Raw genomic sequence first — 6,832 nt, 5'->3', positions numbered from 1 at the left:
GATTGAAAGGCTTATGTCAAAATCCTCCCTCGCTCTCACCCAAGTCAATGTCAGTGAAAGGTCAAAAATAGGGATGACAAAAACTGAGGGTCTCTAAAGACCTTGGATTTTGTCACTTTGCCCTACAGTCAGCAGATTCAAGTCTCCAGTCAAGTGTTTCTAAAATTGATGTTGTGGTGATGTCAATAAAATCCTCCAAAGCACAAAATAGGACACACTTGAGCAAGCAGGCAGATTTCCAAACAGTCTGGCCTATTTACATCATTTCCTCCTCATAATTCACCCTGCGTGCTATACCTCTTACTTGCCCATCTCTGGCTTCCTTTAGATAAGAGGGAAATTCTTCTTGTATCACATGAACTTCTTCAGTTCTATCACAAATCTCTCAGATAAGAGGCTTGTGTGAAGCAATCCTTGCTGTCCTCACATTCCAGCCTTCGAGCAGCAGAGCATGGAGCTTTTCCACCTTATAAGGACGTTCAAAAGGTGCTGCAATTGCTTTCAAAGGTTTCTCAGTATTGCAGAAAGAAACGTACCTGGTACCTGCCATCCTGAACTAGCTGGCATTCCTGGGATGCTATTTTGTGTGCTTGAGAAAAAAGCATTTGCGAGGCTATGTTAGAAACCTTTTATTTTTGCAGAAAATTTGTCGTCCCTCTCCCAGCCTAAGCCAGCTCTGCCCTGCTGTCAAGGCAGCATCAGAAAGTTTCTGCAGCAAATCAGAAATTTGCATTGATAGATGGGAATTCAGGGTCCCCGGTCTGTCCTCCTCTCCAATCTTTGAACTCCAGGCTCTGGGTGCACGTCTGTTACTGCTGCCTAAAACCCAGCCAAGCTAATGTGCTTCTATTTATAAAATTCCCTCAAATGTTCCTTTTTACACTACATGTGAGGAAAAGTAGAATGTAAACATATTAACAAAATAAGCACTGGCATTTAAAATGAAGCAAAGAAACCAGGTTCTCTACCTTCCTCTTTCTGCAAAGCAAGAAGTGTCCCAGGAAACACTGTGTGGCCCATGTTGTATACAGCCCAGGCTGCCTGTCAGGCTTCCATGCAACACAACGGACTCTTTAAAATATATCAAATACGTACTTTAGCTGTGCGGTCATTTGACTTTGAAAAAAAAGTTTTGAAAACAAAGGACTGGGATGGGAAAGGCTCCCTTTTGGCAGCCCAGTTGAACGCCCAGACTGCAATGATGAGTGATGCTCCATGGACCATTTCATCGCAGGCCATGCTGTTTTACAAAGCTTCCTATTTCTCACAAGCCTCCGTGCTCATGGCATGGAAAGCCCAAGGGCAGAGCCACAGCCGTGCCAGGCTCCTCTTCCACTGCAGCACCAGCATCAGGCTGGGCTGGGCTGTGCTGTGCTGGGCTGCAGGAGCTCAGTCCTGCTCCCTGCATTCTCCTCCCAGTGTTGTTCTTGTCAGACCTTCCCTGTGCAGAGAGGTCCCCAGGGCAGGAGAGAAAGATGGAGAGCAATGAGGAAAGCTTTGTGTCTTGGCCACAAAGAGAGAACCATGCCCCTGTGCAGTGCCCTCACCCCAGCCCTGGGGGTGCAGGAGTGTCCCCCTGCGGGCAGGGGACCTGCCACGCTGTCCCCTGCAGCCCAGCAAAGCTGATGTGGTCAGGGTTTCATGGCGTGTCCAGCTTCCACAGCATCAGCCAGGAGCGACGCCAGAAGCCACATAGGTTATTTTTAATTAAAGCAACAACAGAGAAGGACTCATGATATTGTTCCTGAATGAGAACTATTTAAGGGAATAAATCATCGCCATGGAAACGGGGAGCTTTGCCAGAGAGCAGCAGGAAATGAAGTTCAGCAAGAGATACCCAAGGAATTTTCAGCCATGCTGGTAGCAGTAGCTGCTCCTCTTGGGGTTGCATCTTTGGGCCAGGGGACCCCAAACTGCCTTCCTGAGCCCACTGAGCCCAAGGGAGCTGGCTGTCTGCACTTGTGGTAGGTGTAGCATGTCTGCACGGTGACTCACCGGTGCGGCACATGCCTGGTGAGGGACCAGAGGAAGAACAGAGCCTGCGATAGATGCTACAAATGGGATTTGGGAAGTAAAATTAACTACATGGGGATTAGAGCAAAATGAACTCCGGGGGCTTGAAAGACTTCAAATGTGTTATCAGCCTGGATGCTTCCTTACGTCCCGATTAGGTCCAAAGGCCTGTTCTTTATCTCAAAGTCCTAGAGAAGCAAGGACAAAAGCTTAGCTGAAAGGCAACAATCTCTTCTTCACCCCACTTAGGCATTCCCTATGTTGCCTGCAGTCGTCCTACTGCTGTAGGGAAATTATGGACACCCCATTCTTGACTGTTGCAATCACTCAACAAAAACGTCTCCTAATTTCATAGGGTGGCTTACACAGCTCTCACAAACTTATCATCACCTAGCTTTCCTCCCTGAGCAGTCAGGGAGGCTGCCTCCTGAGCAGATCTGTTTACTTGATACGTTTTCAGCCTTTTGTGAGTCATTTCCATACTCAGGAGTCCAACCTGAGCAGCTGTCAGCTCCACTGCATCTGGAGCCAGGTGGGATGTACGGGCAGCTGCTTCCTGTTGTTCTTCGTTGGGTGCTCCTCGGTGCAATTCCAACCATGGCTGACTGTGCAGGCAGATGCAAAGCTGAAGGGATAGAAAACCCAGAAAAGTAAAATGCAATCGAATAAAACAAGCTGGAGAATTGGCAGCAGCAGCAGTCCAGGCAATGATAAGGAGGCAAGAAATGTTAGGGAAGACCAAAGGAGCATCACCATCTGTGAGAGGGGAGCCAGCAGCCCTTGTCCCCACTTGAGAGTAAATGCATTACTTATCTGGCCTCCTGAACACTTACCCCAATATTTCGCTGTGTGAAATAAACAAGACAAGATGGACAGGAAACTCCATCACCCCTGCATGAAAGCCAGTCGGTGCTGGGGAGCTCAGAGGTGATCTCTGCTAAGTAGCAGTCACTGCCTGCAGGTCAGCCTGGGGCTCTGCTGTCATTACTGTGTGTCTGCAGACGCCTCGACATCCATCCTGAGAGGCAGTTCCTGGGAACAATGGAAGATGTTCTCTGTGGTCAGCACTTTTGTGGGATCTAACGGTGGCCGCAGACACCAGGATTAGTCCTCGGCGGATGACAAGGGCTGCTGTGACCATATGGATCAAAGTGGGGCTGGGAAACTTGCACCTGAGAAACAGCTGGGATTCATGCAGGGGGGAATGCCTGAATTCAGGGATCTCACCGCGTGTCTCCTCGCCTTTTACGGGAGCACAGCCCCACCAGCACCCTGGAGACACGTCAGCGCCTGCACCGGCCCTCGGGGCAGCTGGGCTGCAGGCATCAGGCCCCAGCCAAGAAGGCAGCAGACCAGACGGAGGCTAATATTACTCTTCCCAGGGGTTCAGTAGGTCACCGCTTCATCCTGTGAGCAACTCCAAATTTCAGGGCAGTGAGAGAATTGTTTATATTGGCTACTTGTACAAATGCTGAAAAAAAAAGGGTATTATGGGACTTCTGTTCTTTAATTCCAAAAAGAAATCAAACATGTCTAGACTGTTGCATGCATGTGGCTTTCTTCCAGGCTTCTTCCACCTGGAGCAATAAGCAGGCTGGAAACTCTCCACAAAAGAGTTTTCAACACCCATTTAAAAATGCTCCCACCCCGTGCACACCAGCCAGCACTGACCAGCCAAATCCTATTAGGAGGCGACGTCAGATAGGGAAAAAGATTTCAGGCGCAGGTCAGACAGAGCCGCTGCGGTGTCCCCGCTCTCCTTCTGCATGTGGAGGCTCGGGAAGAGGGCAATGTGCCTGCGGCAGGACACGGGCACCACAGGGGGACGTTTCTGGGGTGGCTGCAGGAGCAGCAGCCAGGCCCCACCATGCTGGGGCAGATGCTGTTGTTGTCCAGCATCAGCTCATCCCACAGGATTGCCCCTGCACCCTGCAGACTGTATTAAACAGGGCTGCAGTTCAGGCGGGGGTTGGTTTATTGTCGTTATCGAGTGAACTTGGAAGTGCTGCTGACAGGAGATGTCAGAGCTGCCCGGAGTGAATGACATCTTCCCTCTAGCTGGGAAGCAGCCTGAGCTCGGGCTTTGTTCATGTCAGCTCACTGAGAAGCTGTGATGGCAGAGCTGGGGGAGGACCAGCAGCTGGAGAAGGCTGAAGCTCATGCTACCACGACTGATGTTGTGCTCAGTCTTCTTGCCGAGGTTTCCAGCCCCCAGTCTTTCGTTCTTTCTCCTCTCCCCCCCCCCCATATAGAAAGGAAGATCCCTCTTAACCCCCTCATTTGTCCAGCAGAGACTGAGACGGGACACCGACACACCTATATACCTAGTCAGAGATGGGAGCAACCGTAGGAGCTGGCTCCCAAAAATTCCACAGTCCTGCTCCCTCCCTTTTGTTAGCAGATCTATGGACCTACGTTCATCTGGTTTCCCTACCTGTCCTCACTCACAAACCCTCAATGCTTTGCCATCACCACCATCACTCGTCCTTTCCAGAGCCACCAGAGGCCACAGGTGCAGGGCCTGGGCCCGTGAGGAGATGACTGACAGGGAAATGGGGAGCCCACAGCCTGGCCTGGGCAGCATTTCACAGGGACAGCGAAGAAGCAGAAGACCTAGAGTTTATTACCATGATGTATAGAAATGATTTGTGAAGATAACTGACTTTAAAATTGCTTTGGTTTTACTGATCATGAGCTAACCAGCGGGCAAGAAGCTGTGGTGGGACATCCAAGAGCGGCCTTGGTACTGTATCTTGGGGTGAAGTAAGCACTGTGCTCCCTTCCACATGGTCACCTGGGCTAGAGGATTTTTGCCACCCTTTAACCAAGCACAGTGGAAGCACTAGGTAGGACGCCATGTGTCACATCCAAAGTAGTGCAACTGCCCTTGGGCTGTGCCACACTCAGGGCCCTATCGCTGGTCTAACACCGACATGGGTGCCCAGTGAGCAGGCCCCAGTGCAGAACATGCCACACAACTGGAGGACTGAGGTAATTTCATTAGCGTCCTACCAAAAAAACGTGTCACTGGCCTAGCTGAGAGGTCAGCATTGCTTCTCCCACCGCAACTACAGCTTCAGAGCTCCTGGCTGCACTGTGGGCAAGGACTTCTGTAAGAGGGACAAGGGCCCCAGTTTTCACTTTACTCTAGGTCAAAAAAAGTCCAGATTACTGGATTTTTAATTACTAGATTAATTTTCTGGACACGAAGCAAAAGACAAATATTTGAGAGAGGCTTTGAGAAGACCTGGTCTCATAATGATGAAGAGCTTCAGCCCACAGCAGGGGGTTTGGTCCCTGTTTGAAACATTGCTTCATGCTGGTGGAATTTCACTACACCAAAGCAGGGTATGAGTACATGGAGATTGCTGGCTAGGAAGCTTTATAAAGCTATAAAACCTGAAATAAACAGAGGGCTGGGGTCAGGCTGGGTCAGCTCCCTGGGGCTGGTGGCTGCTCGGGGAGGGGTGATGCACCAGCAACGCGCTCTGCCTGAGCCCGTGTGGTGCTGGGGTCAGCCTGCAGACAGGGGAGCCCCCCGTCACAGCTCCCTGTGACCACAGGGCCACAAGGCCATGGTGTTGCAGCTCCCTGCTGCTCACAGAGGTGCTGGGCAGCAGGAGGGGCTGGCCAAGGCAGAACCAGGAGCCCTTTGGCTCCTGTCACCTGCGCTTGTCCTCCTCGTGTGAAGGCCCAACTCCTCCACTGAGACGGAGGCCGCCCAGCCTAATGGCAGCTGGGCTCTGACACAGGAGGAGGAGGAGGATGCGGTGTCAGAGCACAGGTGGCATGCACGGGAGCCGGCATTCCCCATCTGGCACAGCCGACAGCTCTTGGGCGGGTGGATAACACCACGGGCACGCAACTACTCTGCACCCCATCAGCTACTCATATATAATGCAGGACGGGTGTGGTGACATGCTTTAACTCCTGTATAAGAATCTGAGGTACATAGAAGGTTACTGAGTACTTTGATGGGTATCCCAGCCTGCTGTCCCTGTGGCATCCTCACAGTTTGCAACAGCCCTAGCCCTCAGGTCAGCATCGCTCTGCCACCACTGTGATCTTCCGTGGCTAGGAACAACCTGGACAGAAAGCAGCAAGGTAATTAGGATCTTCTTCTAAAAATGATTTCTTTGGGAACCCAAGTAATTTGATCAGATACTTCCATTTTCTTCCACCTAATGGCCAGGGCCAAGCATGCTGCTTCCTTCACCAGCAGGATATGGTATTGTTAACATTATGCGAGTTATAAAAGGATGGATGAGTGATACCTATAATTTTATTTCATTTCCTGCATGAAAAAAATAATTAGATTTATTTAAGAAAAGAAGAACAACTGAGGCATTATTCATCATGGAGCACTCTACTGGGAAACATTACTGAGCTAAGGAGAAAAAGCCAAGCCCCAGAGTCAGCTCTTTGTGTTAAAGTAATAAAATTTCTCCACGAACATTTATAGATCTCTCACTAATGCTAATTCAGCCTCTTCCTCTGTTTGTGCAACGATGAATTCCCTGACAGATTAAACCAGCTCCCCCATCACGAGAAGGGAACTCTGTCCAGCTCGGTTTGCTGAAGGTGGTCAGGCACAACCTTAACATCCAACTTTCTGCAGAAAAATGTTGAGCTGCTACTATTCTGAGATAAACAACAAATGCTGTAATATCATTAGCAAACATCACCATGACTGTTTAGTGAATTAGTTTACTATGTCTCAAAGAGTAGGGATATTACTGTGGAAGTAGAACAGATCATGTAGACAAAATACCTGTACATCCCACCCTTAGTCTGTCACCGCAGTGAATCAGACACCCCA

At 50.0% G+C, this 6,832-nt stretch overlaps 1 long non-coding RNA gene across 1 annotated transcript; it reads right to left on the bottom strand.

The window, feature by feature from the left end:
* Window positions 1-614: 614 nt before the first annotated feature.
* LOC140002647 (uncharacterized) lies at window positions 615-5,089 on the bottom strand. The gene is made up of 2 exons (XR_011809705.1): window positions 2,847-5,089; window positions 615-2,638 (listed from the first exon to the last, which is right to left on the bottom strand). It is a non-coding gene; the product is annotated as an uncharacterized lncRNA (long non-coding RNA).
* Window positions 5,090-6,832: the final 1,743 nt, after the last annotated feature.

This window comes from Anas platyrhynchos, chromosome 5 (assembly GCF_047663525.1).
Source record: "Anas platyrhynchos isolate ZD024472 breed Pekin duck chromosome 5, IASCAAS_PekinDuck_T2T, whole genome shotgun sequence".
Lineage (NCBI taxonomy): Eukaryota > Metazoa > Chordata > Aves > Anseriformes > Anatidae > Anas > Anas platyrhynchos.
Note: the sequence above shows the minus strand (reverse complement) of the source record. Positions and strands in the feature narration are given on the sequence as shown.